Source organism: Odocoileus virginianus, chromosome 7, assembly GCF_023699985.2.
Source record: "Odocoileus virginianus isolate 20LAN1187 ecotype Illinois chromosome 7, Ovbor_1.2, whole genome shotgun sequence".
NCBI classification, from domain to species: Eukaryota; Metazoa; Chordata; class Mammalia; order Artiodactyla; family Cervidae; genus Odocoileus; species Odocoileus virginianus.
Window position 1 is genome coordinate 22341925 of NC_069680.1, and position 21331 is coordinate 22363255.

Genomic DNA, 21331 nt, shown 5'->3' on the forward strand with positions numbered 1-21331 from the left:
TCGGTGATGCCATCCAGCCATCTCATCCTCTGTCGTCCCCTTCTCCTCCTGCCCCCAACCCCTCCCAGCATCAGGGTCTTTTCCAATGAGTCAACTCTTCGCATGAGGTGGCCAAAGTATTGGAGTTTCAGCTTCAGCATCAGTCATTCCAATGAACACCCAGGACTGATCTCCTTTAGGATGGACTGGTTGGATCTCCTTGCAGTCCAAGGGACTCCAAGAGTCTTTTCCAATGCCATAGTTCAAAAGCATCAATTTTTCGACTCTCAGCTTTCTTCACAGTCCAACTCTCACATCCATACATGAGCTCTGGAAAAACCATAGCCTTGACTAGATGGACCTTTGTTGGCAAAGTAATGTCTCTGCTTTTTAATATGCTGTCTAGGTTGGCCATAACTTCCTTCCAAGGAGTAAGCGTCTTTTAATTTCATGGCTGCAATCACCATCTGCAGTGATTTTGGAGCCCCCCAAAATAAAGTCTGACACTGCTTCCACTGTTTCCCCATCTATTTCCCATGAAGTGATGGGACCAGATGCCATGATCTTAGTTTTCTGAATGTTGAGCTTTAAGCCAACTTTTTCACTCTCCTCTTTCACTTTCATCAAGAGGCTTTTTAGTTCCTCTTCACTCCCTGCCATAAGGGTGGTGTCATCTGCATATCTGAGGTTACTGATATTTCTCCTGGCAATCTTGATTCCAGCTTGTGCTTCATCCAGCCCAGCGTTTCTCATGATGTACTCTGCATATAAGTTAAATAAGCAGGGTGACAATATATAGCTTTGACGTACTCCTTTTCCTATTTGGAACCAGTCTGTTGTTCTATGTCCAGTTCTAACTGTTGCTTCCTGACCTGCATATAGGTTTCTCAGGAGGTGGGTCAGGTGGTCTGGTATTCCCATCTCTTTCAGAATTTTCCACAGTTTATTGTGATCCACACAGTCAAAGGCTTTGGCATAGTCAATAAAGTAGAAATAGATGTTTTTCTGGAACTCTCTTGCTTTTTCGATGATCCAGAGGATGTTGGCCATTTGATCTCTGGTTGCCTTTTCTAAAACCAGCTTGAACATCTGGTCTAGCCATTGTGAAAACAGTATGGAGTTTCCTTAAAAAATTAAAAATAAAATTACCTTATGATCCAGCAATCCCATTTCTTGGTATATATCAAAAGAATTGAAAGCAGGGTCTCAAGTGTTTGTACACCAATATTTGTAGCAGCAATATTTGCAATCATGAAGAGGCGGGATACTGTTTGGCGTAGATGAGTGGATAAACAAAATATGGTATGTGCAAGCAAAATATTTTTCAGTGTCAGGAAAGAAATACTGTCATATGCAACAAAATGAATGAATCTTGGGGACATTATATAGGCGAAATAATTTTTTATAAAAAGGCAAGTACCACATGATTCCATTTATATGAGGTATCTAAAGTAGTCCAATTCATAGAAGCAGAAAGTAAATGATGGTTGCCAGGGGCTAGGGCAGTAGGGAGGAGGGAAAAAGGAGTGTCATTGTTTAATGGTAGAGACTTTCAGCTTTGCAAAAGAAAAAATTTCTGAATCTGTTTTAAAACACGGAGCGAGTACCTTAGCACTACTGAACTGTGCAGTAAAAAGTGGTTAGGACAATAAATTTTATGTTGTGTTTCATTTTTTTTTTTTTTTTTTTTTTTTTGGCCACAGTAAATTTTAAAAAAGAAAACCACAGTGAAAGATAGTATTCTCTGGATTTTTTTTGCTCTTCAGTATATCCTGAACAGAAAGCTTTACAAGTCTTCCTTCAGGTAAGCCTCAGGGAAACTTGATCAGAAATGCAGCAATTCATATGCATAACAACTCGCTTGGGGGCATTTCACTTTCCTTTTCCAGATGTTGCTCATCTTGAAGGGGCTGTTTACCAGGTACCATCTGCTGACTCCCAGAGCCCTTTTGTCATCTGTGCCTAAAGATTTCACCACCTCAAAGTAAACTAGAAGTAGGTGTCACTTCTCTTGTACGGAGGCCAAGAAATAGCTGAACGCCAGTGATCAAAGCATTTCAAGATATTTTGATTCACACAAGACCCCACTATCTCACCTCCCTTAAAGTTGAGTAGACCTGGATGAGCATGAGCATTAAATGTCTTCTGAAATCCAGATTTGAAGAATGATCAAATGCTGAACCCAGAAATAAAATGGAATAAACCTTGTTTAACTGGTGTCCTTACCAAGACATCATGTCAGGAAGTCAACTAGCTGGATGTATTAATGCTAGCTGATCAGAAATTGCCCCTGCATTCGGTTTCATTTATTTAATAAATAGTACTTACTATGAATTGGGTATCATTCTATTTTATAAATACTAGTTTATTTAATCACTACCACAGTCCTATGGAAGAGGGTGTTTGCTATGACCAGTGCGTTCTCTTGGCAAAACTCTTGGCCTTTGCCCTGCTTCATTCTGTACTCCAAGGCCAAATTTGGCTGTTACTCCACGTGTTTCTTAACTTCCTACTTTTGCATTCCAGTCTCCTATAATGAAAAAGACATCTTTTTTGGGTGTTAGTTCTAAAAGGTCTTGTAGGTCTTCACAGATCCATTTAACTTCAGCTTCTTCAGCATTACTGGTCGGGGCATAGACTTAGCTTACCGTGATATTGAATGGTTTGCCTTGGAAATGAACAGAGATCATTCTCTCATTTGGGGGATTGCATCCAAGTACTGCATTTCAGGCTCTTTTGTTGACTATGATGGCTACCTCGCCTCTTCTAAGGGATTCTTGCCCACAGTAGTAGATATAATGGTCATCTGAGTTAAATTCACCCACTCCAGTCTATCTTGGTTCGCTGATTCCTAGAATGTCGATGTTCACACTTGCCATCTCTTGTTTGACCACTTTCAATTTGCCTTGATTCATGGACCTAACGTTCCAGGTTTCTATGCAATATTGCTCTTTATAGCATTGAACCTTGCTTCTATCACCAGTCACATCCACAACTGGACATCACCAGATGGTCAACACTGAAATCAGATTGATTATATCCTTTGTAGCCAAAGATGCAGAAACTCTATACAGTCAGCAAAAACAAGATTGGGAACTGACTGTGGCTCAGATCATGAACTCCTTATTGTCAAATTCAGACTTAAATTGAAGAAAGTGGGGAAAACCACTAGACCATTCAGGTATGACCTAAATCAAATCCCTTATGACTATATAGTGGAAGTGCAAAATAGATTTAAGGAACTAGATCTGATAGACAGAGTACCTGATGAACTATGGATGGAGGTTCGTGACATTGTACAGGAGACAGAGATCAAGACCATCCCCAAGAAAAAGAAATGCAAAAAAGCAAAATGGTTGTCTGAGGATGCCTTACAAATAGCTGTGAAAAGAAGAGAAGCAAAAAGCAAAGGAGAAAAGGAAAGATATACCCATTTGAATGCAGAGTTCCAATGAATAGCAAGGAGAGATAAGAAAGCCTCGCTCAGTTATCAGTGCAAAGAAATAGAGGAAAACAAAAGAATTGGAAAGACTAGAGATCTCTTCAAGAAAATTAGAGATACCAAGGGAACATTTCATGCAAAGATGAACACAGTAAAGGACAGAAATGGTATGGAGCCTAACAGAAGCAGAGACTATTAAGAAGAGGTGGCAAGAATACACAGAAGAACTATACAAAAAAGATCTTCATGACCCAGATAATCACGATGGTGTGATCACCAACTTAGAGCCAGACATCCTGGAATGCAAAGTCAAGTGGACCTTAGGAAGCATCACTAGGAACAAAGCTAGTGAAGGTGACGAAATTCCAGTTGAGCCATTTCAAATCCTAAAAGATGATGCTGTGAAAGTGCTACACTCAATATGCCAGCAAATTTGGAAAACTCAGCAGTGGCCACAAGACTGGAAAAGATCAGTTTTCACTCCAATCCCAAAGAAAGGCAATGCCAAAGAATGCTCAAACTACTGCACAATTGCACTCATCTCACATGCTAGTAAAGTAATGCTCAAAATTCTCCAAGCCAGGCTTCAGCAATACGTGAACTGTGAACTTCCAGATGTTCAAGCTGGTTTTAGGAAAGGCAGACGAACTAGAGATCAAATTGCCAACATCTGCTGAATCATGGAAAAGCAAGAGAGTTTAGAAAAGCATCTATTTCTGCTTTATTGACTATGCCAAAGCCTTTGACTGTGTGGACCACAATAAACTGTGGAAAATTCTGAAAGAGATGGGAATACCAGACCACCAGACCTGCCTCTTGAGAAACCTGTATGCATATGCAGGTCAGGAAGAAACAGTTAGAACTGGACATGGAACAACACTGTTTCCAAATGGGGAGAGGAGTCTGTCAAGGCTGTCTATTGTCACCCTGCTTATTTAACTTATATGCAGAGTACATCATGAGAAACGCTGGGCTGGAAGAAGCACAAGCTGGAATCAAGATTGCTGGGAAAAATATCAATAACCCAAGATATGCAGATGACACCACCCTTATGGCAGAAAGTGAAGAGGAACTAAAGAGCCTCTTGATGAAAGTAAAAGAAGAGAGTGCAAAAGTTGGTTTAAAGCTCAACATTCAGAAAACTAAAATCATGGCATCTGGTCCCATCACTTCATGGCAAATAGGAGGGGAAACAGTGACAGACTTTATTTTTTTGAGCTCCAAAATCACTGCAGATGGTGACAGCAGCCATGAAATTAAAAGACACTTACTCCTTGGAAGAAAAATTATGAATAACCTAGACAGCATATTGAAAAACAGAGACATTACTTTGCCAACAAAAGTCCATCTAGTCAAAGCTATAGTTTTTCTAGTAGTCATGTATGGATGTGAGAGTTGGAGTAGAGAAAGCTGAGCACCGAAGAATTGATGCTTTTGAACTGTGGTGTTGGAGAAGACTCTTGAGTGTCCCTTGGACTGCAAGGAGATCCAACCAGTCCATTTTTAGGAAAATCAGTTCTGGATATTCATTGGAAGGACTGATGCTGAAGCTGAAACTCCAACACTTTGGCCACCTGATTGGAAGAACTGACTGATTAGAAAGACCCTGATGCTGGGGAAGTTTGAAGATGAGAGGAGAAGGGGATGACAGATGATGAGATGGTTGGATGGCATCACTGACTCAATGGACATAAATATGACTAAGCTCTGAAAGTTGGTGATGGACAGGGAGGCCTGAAGTGCTGCAGTACAGGGGATCTCAAAGAGTTGGACATGACTGAGCAGCTGAACTGAACTGAACTGAAATCCCAGAAGTATTAGACACCAACTGGAACTGCAAGATGTGCTCATAATAGCTCCTCCAGGACAGATGCTACCATCATGTTCACTTCTCAGAAGAGTAAACTGAGGCATGAAAAGATCGAGTAACTTGTTCAGGGTTGGAGAGTCTCATGGAAGATTTCCCTTTTTCTCCATTGGAGGTGATTGATCCAGGGGTGGAGCTACCCTTCTCAGCCAGACTAGTCCAGCAACTCCTGGGAGAAGTAAACTTACATGGAGATTTGCAAGTAGGGACGGGGGATGATGGTGAGCACCTTGAAGCTCGCAGAAGGACCTTGAACCCTGGCTGCTACATGTCCAGCCGTGCTCCAGTTCTGTGGTTTCCAAGCCCTGGCAACTTAGTTCTGTTAGTTTCCTAGTATCCTTCCAGCAACCCATCTCCTTTCATTTTTCAAGTAGCCACAATCAGATTCTTTATTTGCAACCAACAATAATTTTAATGAGTATACCTCTGTTGAATTAGAAATTTGAAGGATCAGCTCAGACTTTGATTTTTGGAAAAGGCTGCTGAAGTGACTCTACCCATGATTAAGAAACACTGCCCCAAATGACTGAGATGCTGTATCTCATGCATATTTAAAGATTTTTAACTGCAAGATGACATCTCTGCATAAATTGAGTCCAACATAATTTGCAATGAAAATATATTGGATCTTACTTATAAATGCTCTGCATCACATATAGATACAATTTCATTTATGTGACTCTGCTCTTAGAAGGAAATGCCCTTTAAATCAATGGAATTCAGTTGGCTATGGTCTGTTTACCAAAGTTCATAGCCTGATCACCATAAAGCAAATCAGGCCTTAATGGCACTTATGTAGAGCTGAGAATTATTGGCGGCAGTCAGGGCTGCTACAGCAAATTAATTCCTTGAGGTTAAAAAGGCAAAAAGCAAAACAACCTAATTTGGAGGAGATAACCAAGTGAGGCCCTGCACAGTCCTGGCCATGTCACTTAGTTATGAATTGTGAAATAGGTTTCTGTATCTGATACAGTTTAATGGCACTGAGCTCTGTAGGCCGTGTGACAGCATTGTTTACTCTTCAGGATCCATTGCACTGTCCCCAACCCCACCCTGTGTACCCCAGCCCCTGGCACCTAGGTTTCTTGTTCTGGCCAATGGATCATGAGCATTTGGAACCTGGCGTGCCATCTGCCAGTTCCTGCACCCCCGGCCTTATCAACCTGGAACCTATGTGCTGAAGTGGTTGTGTCACATGATGGCATGATCTGGATTGCAAGTCATTACAGAAAGGAGACTTTTCCCGCAGACTTTGCAAGAGCAAGTTGCAACTTTTGATGAGTTAAGTGTTAGGCTATTGAAAAGCTTGGGTTTCCCCCTCCTCCTTTTTGCCATTACCTGGTGTTATCCTGACTGGTATGCTAAATAACTCCATTTTCTCCAGATGAAGTTTTCTAAACCTTGGTACTCCTGACGTTTTGGGCAGATGACTGTGCCTCGGGCTTTCCTGTGCATTGTTGGACATTTATCAGCATCCCTGGCCTCTGTCAGTAGCCAGTAGCAGTCCCCTATCAGTTGCTACAACCAAAATGTTTTGTGGCATTGCCGCTTATCCTTGGGGGGGTAGAGGGGTAAAACTACTTCCTGATTGAGACTCACTGCCCTAGATAATGAATGAGATTTATCTTCAATTGTATCAGCCCTACCATCTTCTCTGTGTTGGTTAAGGTATTAGTACCACCTATGACATGTTCCGTGCCATAGCACAAAGATTGAGTTAAGAGACCTGTGTTCAAGTCTGAGAGCTTGGACAAATTACAGACTTGTTGCTGAGTGGCAGAAACTAACTGTGATTAAGTTAAGGGTGAAAAGGATTTGTTCGGAGGGTAAGGGAAGAAAGGGGGGTTTGAGTAACTGGGTCACCCCAGGGATCTGGGCATCAGACACTGGGCGGTCCCTCAGTTCCAACAGCCTGAAAGTTCTCTTTGATTCAGATTTCCAGGAGACAGAGTCTCACTGGCTTTTCTTCATCGTGACTCATTCAGCTTCAGAAGGTGGTAGCGATATAGGAGGTAGTGGCAGCTGGAGCAGTGTCCTTTGATCAAAGCTTCATCAAAATCAAATGTGATGAGGCAAGAGGTGTCTCCTAAGGGAAAGGGAGCTGCTGATGTCAGAAGAGGAGGAGGGAGGCTGGGCACGCAGAAAGAGCAGATGTCTATTGCAGTGTCTGTGCCTATAAAGAAAGCTGAGCACCGAAGAACTGATGCTTTTGAACTATGGTGTTGAAGAAGACTCTTGAGATTCCCTTGGACAGCAAGGAGATCCAACCAGTCCATCCTAAAGGAAATCAGTCCTGAGTATTCATTGGAAGGACTGATGCTGAAACTGAAACTCAGCTCCCTGATGCAAAGAACTGACTCATTTGAAAAGACCCTGATGCTGGGAAAGATTGAAGGTGGGAGGAGAAAGGGATGACAGAGGATGAGATGGTTGGATGGCATCACCGACTTGACGGACATGAGTTTGAGTAAGCGCTGGGAGTTGGTGATGGACAGGGAGGCCTGGCGTGCTGCAGTCAATGGGGTCGCAAAGAGTCAGGCACAGCTGAGACTGAACTGAACTAAACTGAACTGAGTGTCTGTGTCTCTGAGATGGGGATGATAAACCCTGTCCTGCTTACTTCACAGTATGTTAAGGATCAGATGAGACAGCTGTGAAAGCAGTAAATATCAAAGAGGAACCTTGAGATGTCAGAAATGAATGGGACCCAGGGACTAGGGCTAATAAAATGCTGCCATATATGATAAGGCAGGACTCTGAGCCATGCTAGAACCTGCTCAGTTCAATGGTGGGTTATAGTCAGAAGCTTTGGTTTTAGGTGGAATTTTATGTGATTTGGGACTCCTTATGGGCTTCCCTGGTGGCTCAGATGGTAAAGCATCTGTCTGCAATGCAGGAGACCCGGGTTCGATCCCTGGGTTGGGAAGATCCCCTGGAGAAGGAAATGGCAGCCCACTCCAGCATTCTTGCCTGGAAAATCCCATAGACGGCAGAGCCTGGTAGGCTACCATCCATGGGGTCGCAAAGAGTCGGACATGACTGAGCGACTTCACTCACTCACTCACTCACTCACTCACTCACTCACAGGATGTCTCTTGGAGAACCGAGAAGTATGAGAAGTTTGTATCTGCTCTTTCATTTCTCTCTGCCCCAACTTCAGACCAGAGAAGCAGGCTGTGGGGAGGTCAGACCATGGAAAATGATTCTTTGCTCCTTCTGTTTGGGAAACCTCTGTTCCACCCCATTCTACTTCTCCTTCCTGTGGAAGAATGTCTGTCAGCGGTGTTGGAGCAAAATGAGAGATTGCTTGAAACACACAATCTAATCCCTTGCGATAAAGGGAAGAAAAAATAAACACAAATACCAACAGGAGGAAGTTAATTTAAACCCAACCCCCAATACTGAAAACTATCAGAACTAGATGAACTCATGAGACCCAGGAGAAGGAGCTTATGAGCTTGTGGGATTGGAAAGTCGTGGCCTCTGCAGAGTCTGACTTGGGGTTAGTGCAGAACAGAGAATGTTTTCCTGCAATCTATTTGGTTTGAGACTTATAGCGAGTTCTATTATTTCTCGACAGTGATCAAATTAACTGAATGAAAGTCTCATTGTCGGCTTCAAGGTAAGAGAGGCATAAATGAAACCAGCATCAGCTTTTTTCCAAATCCTCAATGTGTTTACACTCATGTGGAATGCCCACTTTGATTTGATTGTACTGTTACTCATCAGTAATCCCATCAGCCCAATTTCATGTACATTAATCTCAGGCTTAAAGGAGAATGTGCTTTGTAAATCCACTTAGGGGCAGAGGCAGACAGGGGACCATCACAGAAAAACTGCATCAGTGGAACGGTGCCCAACATCAAAACCACGAGTATTTGATCAATTTAATGTGATATCAAAGAATAATTGTTAAAAGAAATCATGTGTACGTGCTAAGTTACTTCAGTCATGCCCAACTCTTTGTGACCTCATGGACTGTAGCCTGCCAGGCTCCTCTGTCCATGGGATTCTCCAGGCAAGAATACTGGAGAGAGTTGCCATTCCCTTCTCTGGGGGATTTTCCCAACCCAGGGATCGAACCCGTGTTCTCCTGAGGCTCCTGCATTGCAGGTAGATTCTTCACCGCTAAACCACCAGGGAAGCCCAAAAGAAATCATGATCAAAATGTATCAGGAATTGTGTTTCTCTGAGAATTAGGACTGGAAGATGTTCCCTCAGCCCTTTGATCTCTGAGACCCAGGCAGGAGGTTTCCTGAGAGAAAGATGTCCAGTGAAAAATGAGAAAGCAAATATTGCTATTTTATAGAGTGAATCAGTTCACCTGCGCCTGGGTTAGTAAACTCATTCAGCCACTCACTGAGCAAATGCCTGTTGAGGGCCAGCCTATAAGCAATGCTGGAGATGCAAAAATGGGCAGAGTAACTCAAGGAATTCTTTAAGGAATTCACAGTCTAGTGGAATTTGTCAGCACTAATAAAAGCATCATGCAGTGTGTCCAGTACTGTAATTGTGACCAGGGTTACGAAAGGGTAGACCTGTAACACTCTTGGAAATTATAATGGAGGAGTGGCTCATTGGCAGGTCAGGGATTACTTTCTTGAGGAAGAGAGGATTTAGCTGAAATTCAAAGGAAGAATAGAAATTAACAAGGAGAAGAGATTTGAAAGTGGGGACGGAGAGAGAGGTCTATAAGTCTGGATTCCATGGTGTCAGTGAGTGTTGCTGTGAGATGTACCCCAAGAACAGGGTTTTGGGGTTTTTCCAACTGAAAAATACCAAGCAGGAAATGGCACAATGATATTTGCACTTTGAAAGCTCATTCTGTGATGTGGTAAGTGCCACATGTAGGCTGGTACTAGGGGTATGGGGGAGTCAGGGTCAGACTGTGCAGATCATCAGGAATCCAGGTAGATAAGAGAGAATCCAAGAACAGCAAGGCAGTCTCAGCCTAGATGGCAGGTGAGCATTAGAAAAAAAGCGTAGACGTGACCTCCTTATGAGGAATTTCCAGGTGGCTCAGTGGTGAAGAATCCACCTGCCACTACAGGAGACGCAGGAGATGGGGATTTGATCCCTGAGTCAGGAAGATCCCCTGGAGGAGGAAATGACAACCCACTCCAATATTCTTGCCTGGGAAATCCCATGGATGGAGAGGCCTGGCAAGCCACAGTCCATGGGGTTGCAAAGAGTAGGACACGACTGAGCACAGCAAAGCAGTATGGGAAATAGCCTAAAATAAAATGCAGGAGTCTAAGCTTACATAGTAGAATCACCACTTAAAGGAATTTGTTAAGACTTTGCAGCATTTTGTTTGCCACTGACAAGACAAATTGAAGCCTGGATTAGTGGGAAATATCCTAAAATAAAATGCAGGAGTCCAAGCTTGCATAGTAGAAACATCATTTAAATTAATTTGTTAAGAATTTGCAGCATTTTGTTTGCTCCTGACAACGCAAATTGAAGCCTGGATTAAGCTAGAAATAGTGTTTTCCATAGCGCCTCCCAAAGACTAGGTACCACACACCCTCAGAGCTGAAGCTTGTGGGGCTCATCAGAAGTGGCCTGGGAGGCTCTGCAGAGTCTGATGGCTAGAGATCCTGTGGACTCACATAACCTCAAAGGGCTTCTGGACAGCTGTGCTTGTTTAGACAACATTTGAGGATATTTCCCATGAGTAATCGCCATATTTTATTCACATATATTTGGAAACTTTGAGTGTAGCAGAGAATATTTTAGGCTTTTAGGAAGCAAGTCTCCAAATGTGCTTATCACAAAGGCTTTGAGTTTTCAAGTCACTTTGGAATGAGAATATTTTTCTCCCAAACCACGAAGTCTAAATCCAGCTGGGGTTTTTGCATTGGAACACTGTATTTCCCCAGGTTACCCATGTGTTTAATGCTAAAATAATATATTTGGGATAATAAAGTAAAGTGGGGAATAAAAAAGCATAAGGCATAGTTGAATCAAGTCAGTCTTGAAAAAAATTTCCCTTCCCACTTTGAAGGAGTTGGGCTTAAATGAAATCTGTGATTGTATGAGGAACAAAGATGGGAGAATATTAACAAGTTAGTGTGGGAGAAAGGCTACTAGAGACCTCTGAGCGATCATGCTCTGGGGGTGCAGTCCTAGTCCTAAAGATGCTCTCCTCTCTCTGTGATCAGGGACAAAGATCGCCAACAACAGGGGATGTTAGAAGCCAGTGGCTGTGTGCCAGCTTCCTCTCATGGTAGGAGCCTGGGGCCAAAGCCATGCCTTCACTTTAAATTTCTGTAGGTTTCAGAATGACTTACAGACCATCCCTAAGATTCTTGCTGATAACCCATAAAGAGATCTTCAGATCATATAAACTTGTTTATACACAAACCCTTTACAAAGGCCAGTAACAAAAGTTACTTTTTGGGAAGGTTAAATTCATGAAAGGTGACCTATTATTTCTCAATCATCTGAATACAGTATAGCTTTTGGAGAAGTATTTTTGTTATGAAGAGGAAAATGGGTGATCAAAGTGGCAGGAGAAAGAAGGAAGAATAATAGAGAATCCAGATATATCAGTGAACATAGTATTAAGAAGAAAATACCTAATCTGCATTTAGTGTGGTTACTAAGAACTTAAATCTACCTAGTCAGATGACTTTGACTACCCCAAACAACGAATACTTTGTTAGCTACTTTACAACATCGCTACAGAACTGTTACCCTCTGTATGGTACTTTTGGGCATCCCAGATAGCGCAGTGGTAAAGAATCCGCCTGCCAATGCAGGAGTTGCAGGTTCGATTCCTGGGTCAGAGGATTCCCCTGGAGTAGGAAATACCGCTCTAGTATTATTGCTGAGAAATCCGTGGACAGAGGAGCCTGATGGGCTGCAGTTCATGGGGTCTCGAAGAGTTGCGCATGACTTAGCGACTGAGCATGCACGCAGCATTCACGTCTGCTGGTATGGTGAACTGGCCACCTCTTAAAAACTAGAACAGTATGAACTCCCCTTCCATCCTTGCTGATGCCTTTGGAAACCATGTTTGAAGGCTGGCTTGATGGGGCATGGTGGTTACAGCTTTGGCCTCTTAGAGGGCTTTTCTCATTCTTTGGAGACCCAGCCCTATTTCTTTAGTCCTGGCGAGTATCAGTCAGGATCCCTAATCTCTGCCGTAGGAGTGAGTATTTGACCCAGGCAGGCTAATTAGGAATCTTTCATGAAAAGGCTGGTAGGTGAAGGATAGGTCACATGACCCAAGTCGGACCATTCAGATTCTTCCCTGGATGGGTACATAGACACTGGGAGAGAAAGCTCCCCTTTCCACTGAAGCTACTAGACTGGCAGGGTGTAAGTCAAATTGTTGGCTGAATGCAATTGAGCAGAAGGAGGAGGCCACCAGGGAACTTGAACGGTGGAATCAGAACCTCTTTCTGTAACTTTGTTAAGTACCCAAATGAGGCCTGTTTCATGACAGATGGAGGGTTTTAGGGATTAATGGTTTTTTAAAATAGCTTCATAATTGCAGACACTGATTTTTGATACATATATGCTTTCTATTGCATGGATTAAAACTATCATTCAATTCCTCTCCAGTCTTCCTGTCAAGATGACAAATGACCCATATCAGAAAAGTACCAGCTGGCAGAGGCTGTCAGCTCATAATTTTGCCACCACCAGAAAGGGTGGTGGCAGCGCCTGCTGTCTTGTCTTTCTTCGTCTGGGAACTGGATTTCTCTGTTAAAATCATCTCCTAACACCCAATGAACAAGGGTAGGATGAATAAGAAGCAGTCTTGTTACATCATTGGGAAAGTTTAATGGAAACTGGCTGCCCATCCAGTGGCTGGCTGTTTTTTGTGTACAGTGTTAGCTGGGAAAAAAACAGAAATCTGTAATTCCTGTGTATGCAGCTATCCTATAAATATAGGACTGGCCAATTCTCCTTCTGAGCAAAACTGTGAGAAAGATTGTTTACTTTTGGTTTCAGTGTTCAGTTTGTGTAGAGATGCGGTGACCATGGGCTGGGTTCTTGATACTTGAGGCAAAGAGAACCCTGTTAGGTATTACTGGGAAGGTTGTGCATTATTGGAGGAAAGATACAGATTCTTTCTTTCTTTTGTTGTTGTTTAGTCGCTAAGTCATGCCCTACTCTTTTGTGACCCCATAGACTATAGCCCACTCGGCTCCTTGGTCCATGGGATTCTCTAGGCCAGGATGCTGGAGTGGGTTGTCATTTACTCCTACAGGGCATCTTCCCAACCCAGGGATCAGACCTGCCTCTCTTGCCTTGGCAGGTGGATTCCCTACCACTGAGCCAGCAGGGAAGCCCATTCTCTCGGTAGGCCCATCAGAAGCTGCCAACTTTGCCCTGTGCCCCTGGAATCTTCCTCTTCTTGGTTGGCTGAGCATGCCCATGGGAGGCCTCTCAGACTGCACCCCAGCCCTTTATCTGTAATTTTCACAAGTGAGATAGGTCTCTCATATTTGTGTACACGCACATCAGAAGCACTTTCCTAGTATGTGGGAACATGGGGGAAGAGGCAGAGAGTTTGGAAGATGTCAGAAAGAGCAATTATTTCAGGGGTTGGCTAACTTTTTCCATGAAGAACCAGACAGAGTTGGTTCTTCTTTTGGGGTTGGTAAGGCATGCTATGTTAAAGCTACTCAGCTTTTCCATTGCAGCACAAGAGAGGTTACAGACAGTATGCAAACAAGTGATGTGGCTGTGTTCCAATAAAACTTTATTTACAAAAACTGGTGGCAGCTGCATTTGGTGCTTGGGCCCTGGTGTTTTACTCCTGGCTAGTCCTATGCCACAAAATTAAAAGACACTTGCTCCTTGGAAGGAAAGCTATGCCAAACCTAGACAACATATTAAAAAGCAGAGATATCACTTTGCTGACAAAAGTCCATATCATCAAAGCTATAGTTTTTCCAGTAGTCACGTACAGATGTGAGAGTTGGACCGCAAAGAAAGCTGAGTGCTGAAGAATTTCAAATTGTGGTGCTGGAGGAGACTCTTGAGAGTCCCGTGGACAGCAAGGAGATCAAACTAGTCGGTCCTAAAAGAAATGAACTCTGTATATTTTTGAGATTAATCCTTTGTCTGTTGCTTCGTTTGCTATTATTTTCTCCCAAAATATACAAGCAACTCCTCCAGCTCAACTCCAGAAAAATAAATGACCCAATCAAAAAATGGGCCAAAGAACTAAACAGACATTTCTCCAAGGAAGACATACAGATGGCTAACAAACACATGAAAAGATGCTCAACATCACTCATTATCAGAGAAATGCAAATCAAAACCACAATGAGGTACCATTATACGCCAGTCAGGATGGCTGCTATCCAAAAGTCTATAAGCAATAAATGCTGGAGAGGGTGTGGAGAAAAGGGAACCCTCTTACACTGTTGGTGGGAATGCAAACTAGTACAGCCACTATGGAAAACAGTGTGGAGATTTCTTAAAAAGCTGGAAATAGAACTGCCATATGACCCAGCAATACCACTTCTGGGCATACACACCGAGGAAACCAGATCTGAAAGAGACACGTGCACCCCAATGTTCATCGCAGCACTGTTTATAATAGCCAGGACATGGAAGCAACCTAGATGCCCATCAGCAGACGAATGGATGAGGAAGCTGTGGTACATATACATCATGGAATATTACTCAGCCATTAAAAAGAATTCATTTGAATCAGTTCTAATGAGATGGATGAAACTGGAGCCCATTATACAGAGCGAAGTAAGCCAGAAAGATAAAGACCATTACAGTATACTAACACATATATATGGAATTTAGAAAGATGGTAACGATAACCCTATATGCAAAACAGAAAAAGAGACTCAGATGTATAGAACAGACTTGTGGACTCTGGGAGAAGGCGAGGGTGGGATGTTTCAAGAGAACAGCATCGAAACATGTATATTATCTATGGTGAAACAGATCACCAGCCCAGGCTGGGTGCATGAGACAAGTGCTCGGGCCTGGTGCACTGGGAAGACCCAGAGGGATCAGGTGGAGAGGGAGGTGGGAGGGGGGACCTGGGATGGGGAATATATGTAAATCCATGGCTAATTCATTTCAATGTATGACAAAAACCACTGCAATGATGTAAAGTAATTAGCCCCCAACTAATAAAAATAAATGGAAAAAAAATAAAAATAAAAAAGGAGCTTATTAATTAAGAAAAAAAAAAGAAATGAACTCTGAGTATTAATTGGAAGGACTGATGCTGAAGTTGAAGCTCCAGTGTTTTGGTACCTAATGTGAAGAGTCAACTCGTTGGAAAAGATGCTGATGCTGGGAAAGATTGAAGGCAGGATAAGGGGATGACAGAGAATGAGATGATTAGATAGCATCACTGACTCAATGGACATGAGTTTGAGCAAACTCCTGGAGTTAGTGGAGGACAGAGGAGCCTGGTGTGCTGCAGTCCACGGGGTCTCAAAGAGCTGGCCATGATGTAGTGACTGAACAACAGCAATTTGTATGCCCTAGATGAGGAAACTCGAAGTCAAAATGATCCATTGGCCTCATTGCTAGTAAGGAGTCCAGATTTCAGAAACCTGGAGCCCAATCACTTCCATTTCTACCTGTCTCACCCTGTAGGCTTTGGTTCTTGAATCCAAGTCAAAGAGGTACTTGGTCCTTCTTTTCTCTGGAGGGCTGCACACAAGCACAAGGGTTGAATTCTTTAAAAACAGGGCTTCTTAACTTAGGTTTGGTGCTGCCACCTGGATGCTTATGGCTCTGTCCTCATGTTGTTGGAGGCCGGGCCATGTCAAGTCACTGCACAGTCTTCAAGGGAAACTCAAGGGCCTGATGACCATGAAGATTCTCTGCGATTGACCTACAGGAGGATATATCATCCTGGAAACCCTATCCTGAGAGATTTGGAGTCAAGAGAAATAGAAAGAGGTAAGATATAGACAAATAAGCTTCATGGGACTAAGAGGGCTCCAGAACCTTCTCATTCTGAGGAGGGTCACCATCTCTTAGATTTAACAAAGGCTGCCTGTTTCCCACTTCCTTGGAGAAGGACCCACAGGAAAACCTTTTCTGACCACAGTAACCTGGGCTCAGGATGGAAAGCAAAGAACACAGTGTTGAATTAATATCTGTGAAAAGTCTGCATTAGAGAACGTTTGAAAGGAGTTTTGTTTCTTTCAATTAGATGCATTAATAAAGGTTAATAAGTATTAAGATGGAAAAAGAACAGCTCACATATTGTTCTGCCTTATCTAGACCAATCTCAGAAATCACAGTTAATTCTGAAGATAATTCTGCAAATTTCTGCAGAGGGATAATTCTATCTTCAATGGAATTGGCAACATTCAGGACATTTTACCAAGCCTTCCCCTCCTTTTACCTAATACACTTTACTACCATCCTCCAAACCTCATTCCTCAGTTGTTTACACCTGGTAGGTAGTCAGACACGCTTAACCCTGCACCTTTCCTCTTTATTTAGCTTGGCTGGAGCGTTCATTATTTTAATCTTGTCTCATGAATCACACTCTTGGTTTTGAATCACTAGGTTAACTTTGCACTGAATATTCTCTGATTCACTTTCTATTCTAGAAGTGGAACTGTAAACAGCTATAGGAAAATAAATAAAAGCCCAGGTCATCTTCTTCCCACATATTGGAGTGTTGTCTTACAGGAGACTTAATTATTTAATTAATTTAAGAATTTGAAGATTCAATTACATCCCAGAACTCAGGTGGCCCATTTGATGTCTCTTTCAGCATAAGCTGGATAGAATTGAAATGTCATTAAATCTAATTCTGCTGCTAATTTGTTTAGGGATTGTTTCATTGTAAAGTACAGACATCCAGCCGAGCTAACTTGAGCAAAAATCAAAATGAAATTTATTGGAAGAACCCTGGGCCCAGACTACAGAAGGCCAGCCAGGCATCTTCAAGGGCCCACGCCAGGAGCTGGCATTGGGGCCAAGGTCAACTTCTGTCTCTCTGGGGTGCTGCCCTTGATCATCTCATATCTCTGCAGTTTCCAAAGAAATTGGATAGGGCCTGGACTAGAGCTCAGGTCTCCTACTCAGAGCCCCAACCACTGAGCTCTTCACCAGTATTTATCACACTCTGCAGGGGTGCCACTGGGCATCTCCAAATGTTCAAGAATCTATCCAAATCAGAAAAGGTGTAGCCCCCTTGGAGAAGCCCCCTCATCTGTTTCCTTGGCTTTTTATGTCAGGTTCTATGTAAGAGAAACATGCGACAATGAGGTTCTGCTGTCTATTTTGTGTTCCTGTGGAATCAAGTACTGGGAATAATTTATCAAAACAAACAGCAAAACAGCAGGAACTGTAACTGGTGGGGTGATTATACTTTACTTGGTAGCACGTGAACTAGTTGCCTTGAGAATAGGTTTCCTTTTGGTTTCTCGGGACATAAGAGCCCATTGATTTTCTGGCTCTCTAAACATGGGGCTAGCTAGAGAGCAGGGACTGGAAAACTCAGGCTGTGTGCTGTTGCTGCTTCTTTTGTCAATAAAGTTTTATTGTAATACAGCCATCCCTTTTCATTTGTGTTTCGTCTTTGGTGATGATAGCAAAGTTGAGTTGTGACAAGCACCATCTGGCACACAAAGCCTTAACCATTTACCACCTGGCCATTTACAGGAAGTTCGTGGATCCTTGGACTAAAGAAATAAAACAAAAACTCTTTTTTTTTTTTTAAACTTCAGTATGTCACAGAGAGATGTTTCAGATGGTTCTGGAGTTAAAAGACAAATGGGTGCAGACGTCTACAATGAGGAAATGACACTTCTCCCATCTCAACTTCATGGTGGAGTCTGATCATGGACTTGTTTGAGAGTATTAATAAACCAGGAGCCATCCAGGTAATGTGCTTGATCAGCTGTTTTTCCAGTGTGAGCTGCAGTTTGAATAGTTCGACAAGAAACAAATCAGCTGCAGGGAAGCATGAATTATGACCAGGATCTGGGTATATGTGGTTGGGACCTCGCAGACTATGGATTGAACGATATCCTCTCAAGCCTTGATGGAACTGTTGGGTGGTTCTGGGGTAAAAGCTGAGAAAAAGTCAAGAGAAAATATGCCTTTGACGGGAGCTGAGAATACAGCTTTGAGAAGGCAAAGTGGGTGATTCAGAAGAGGATGTTGACACTTGATGTGAAGGAACAAAGCTTGCTTGAGTCCGGCAGGGAGGGGCTGGGTTGGTTCCCGTGACAAAGGGTGGCCCCTGCAGTCCTCTTCCCGTGCCCCTTGGAGATGCTCTGGAAGTGAGTGGGGTGAGTGGTGTCTTAGTCGCGCTTCCTTCTGACACCTGGTGAGCACCTAGCTTCTTCCTCTGTGAAGGGAAGTCCCCCTCCCCCATCTCTGTGCCTTCATTTCATTCTGATAGGCCTCCTATCTCACTAAGCATTTTTCCAAATTTCTCTCTCTCTTTTTAAATTGTTTTTTTTTTTGCTGCACTGGGCCTTGGTTGCTGAGTGGACTTTTTTCTAGTCTCCTTCCATGGGGGCCACTCTCTAATTGCGGTGTGTGGCTTCTCAGTGTGGGGGCTTCTTTTGTTGCAGAGAACAGCCTCTAGGGCATGCGGGCTTCAGTAATTGGAGCTGCTGCTGCTGCCAAGTCACTTCAGTCGTGTCCGACTCTGTGTGACCCCATAGACAGCAGCCCACCAGGCTCCCCCGTCCCTGGGACTCTCCAGGCAAGAACACTGGAGTGGGTTGCCATTTCCTTCTCCAATGCGTGAAAGTGAAAAGTTAAAGTGAAGTCACCCAGTCGTGTCCGACTCTTCGCAACCCCATGGACTGCAGCCCACCAGGCTCCTCTGTCCATGGGATCTTCCAGGCAAGAGTACTGGAGTGGGTTGCCACTGCCTTCTCCGCAGTAATTGCAGCTCATGAGCACAATAGCTGTGGAGCCCAGGCTTAGTTACCCTTCGGCATGTGGGATCTTTTCCCATCAGAGATCGAATCTGTGTCTCCTGCGTTGGCAGGTGGATTCTTTACCCCTGAGCCACCAGGGAAGCCCCCCACAAATGTCTCCTTATTATGTGGTTCACCTTTATAATTCTGCTCTAGCTTTCCTTTTTCTTTACTATTTGAATAAATTAGCTCTTGTGTCAATAATAATGTCAATGGTAATGATATTCAGTACAACCTGGTAGTTATCATATATTGAATACCTTTTTATGTGTCAAGCATTTGAAATACTTTCACTCATTTGACCCCCTGTATTGGCCTTTGAGAAGTGAAAATAACTATAATTCCTATGTTACAAATGACAAATCTGAGGCTTAGGAAGATTAAGTACTTAATAAAAATAATTCACGTCTTCATTCATTCAACACATTTCTGTTGGCCGACCTCATGTGCCTAGTACAGCGCTGAGTACCGCTCGTCACAAAGTGTGAACCTTATCCTGAGTAGAGCAGCCAGAGCATAAACAAAACAAACACGTGATTCCAGAGTAGGATGTTTGGTCAGCATGAAAGGACCAGATGAAGGTAGGAAGTGTGCGCCATAGGCACAGGCCTGCCTGGCCCCCAAGCTCATCCAGACTGAAGTCTCTCTCTGAGATCGATATAATTGAACACTTTTTCTTTCTGTCCTTCCTCCCTCAGTGGGGCACTGTAGCCTAGAGCTGGATGAGACTCTGAAATCCCATGATCCTGCCTCAGTTCAATTGCTCAGTCATGTCCCACTCTTTGCGACCTCATGGACTGTAGCACGCCAGGCTTCCTGTCCATCACCAACTCCTGGAGCTTGCTCAGACTCATGTTCATTGAGTCACTGATGCCATCCAACCAGCTCATCCTCTGTTGTTCTCTTCTTCTCCTGCCTTCACTCTTTCCCAGCATCAGGGTCTTTTCCAAGTCCTACCTAATGAATGCATCTTACAAGGTGGATTTCACCATTATCTATTTCATCTCGTCTTCTTCAGGTGTAGAGACCCTACAGCCTTCCCCAGAAGACTTCTCTATTTTTTTCTTTCTCATTATAAACAAAGAGCAAGTTCATTTCTCTCACTTCTTCCCTGCCTCCCTCTTTCCCTTCATCCCTCCATCAATCTTTCTCTCCCTCCTTCCATCAGTTTACATCACTTTATTTCTAATGAAACGTGTTCTGAATTCAACTCAGGAAGTATTTATCGAGGATGACTGGGGCTTAGCAGAGTGCTCTCTGTAAATATTTATTGAATAAATGCAAGTGTTAGGCTAAAAAGAAGACTGACTTAAACCAGACAGGATCCCTGGCCTCAAGGACTTGTCCACTGGTTAAGTAAACTGACACAAAAAACAGCTCCCCACAGTCCAAAGCAGAGAGAAGCAGGCATTATTAAGGTTGTTCACTTCAGGTGTTTCTCCAAGAATTCTTCTGTGCGATATTCCAAGAGATTGGATTTATTTCATGATTCCATTAGGAGCACAGTTCAATGATCAGCTTATCTTAACACACTGATTTGTAGTTTTCCTGAACTATGTCTAATGATCTTTAATTTTTTTTTCCTTTCTTTTGATCTCAAAAGAAGGAAATTTTTCAAAACTCAGAGAAGGCTCTGCATGTCATTGCTCAGGATGAATGTAATAGCACTATTCTCAGTGGCATGAATTTGTTAGGGTGGTGTTGCTGGCAGTAGTGAGCAGAGAGATGATGAGGTTACAGTTGCCAACATGATCTTATTTATTTACTTTAATTAGATGTTGTCTATGTCTGCTTCCCTTAAAATGTAAATCCCATCAGAGCAGGAGTTTGGTGTCTCTTGGACCCTTTGCATTACCAGTGTCTGGACAGCGTCTAGCACAAGTAGGTGCTCAAAATTATTTGCTGAGATACTGGATGGGAGCAATGGAATGACTACACGCCCCCCCCCCCCCTTTTTGGATCACAGAAGAGCCTTTCAAGTAAGTTGATGACATTCAGTTTTCTGGTCTCCTAGACGTGGATGATTAAAAGAAGGCAATTGGAAGAGGAAGGAGTGCTATGAGAAGTGGGGGGGTGGGGGTGGGGAGGCGGAATCCAAGAATGGCCATATGGCCCCACCGGAGCTCAAACACATAGCATGTTTGG